Genomic DNA, 939 nt, shown 5'->3' with positions numbered 1-939 from the left:
GCAATGGGATTGCAACCCTCGGTGTTGGCCCCGCACCCCGCTCAGCCAGTGAGCGGCCAGTCTGTATGTGGGATCCGAACCCTCGGCGGGAGCGTCGCCACGCTCCCAAGCGGCGCACTGTAGTAGTGCGCCACTGGCCGGCCCAAGGATTTTTACATATATATCCATGAAGAACATTGTCTATAGCATTCTTTATTTGTCACGTCTTTTGGTTTTGAAGTCAGGGGTAATGCTGGCTTCATAAAATGAGTTAAGAATGTTCACTTCTCTATTTTCTGAAAAAATTTCTATAGAATTGATTAATTTTTTCCTTAAGTGTTTTATACATTCTATGGACTGAATTGTCCCCCCCAAATTTGTATGTTGAAGACCTAACCCCCAATGTGGCTGTATTTGGAGATGGGACCTCTAAGGGAGTAATTAAGGTTAATTGAGGTCATAAAGGTGGGGTCCTGATCCAATAGGATTAGTGTCCTTATGAGACCCCACAGAGCTCTCTCTCTTTCTTACTCTCCACACAAATGCACTGAGAAAAGTCCATGTAAGGACATAGTGAGAAGATGGCCATCTGCAAACCAGGAAGGGGACCCTCAGCAGAAACCAAATTAGCCAGAACCTTGATCTTGGACTTCTACTGGAACTGTGAGAAGATAAATTTCTTTTGTTTAAGGTACCCAGTCTATGGTATTTGGTTGTGGCAGCCCAAGCAGACTAATACAATAGAATTTTTCAGGGGAGGCATCTGGGCCTGAAGATTTCTTTGTGGGAGGGATTTAACCACAAATTCCTTGTTCTGATTATCTCTTTCTCCTAGATTAAGCTTTTGTAGTTTTTGTCTTTTATAAAATTTTTTCATTTCAGGGCCGGCCCGGTGGCGCACTGGATAGTGCGCCGCTTGGGAAGTGCGGCGGCGCTCCCGCCCGAGGGTTCGGATCCCAC

The sequence above is a fragment of the Galeopterus variegatus genome, unplaced genomic scaffold (assembly GCF_000696425.1).
Source record: "Galeopterus variegatus unplaced genomic scaffold, G_variegatus-3.0.2 Scaffold3548, whole genome shotgun sequence".
Taxonomy (NCBI): domain Eukaryota; kingdom Metazoa; phylum Chordata; class Mammalia; order Dermoptera; family Cynocephalidae; genus Galeopterus; species Galeopterus variegatus.
The sequence above is the reverse complement of the archived record's forward strand: the minus strand, read 5'-3'. Positions refer to the sequence as shown.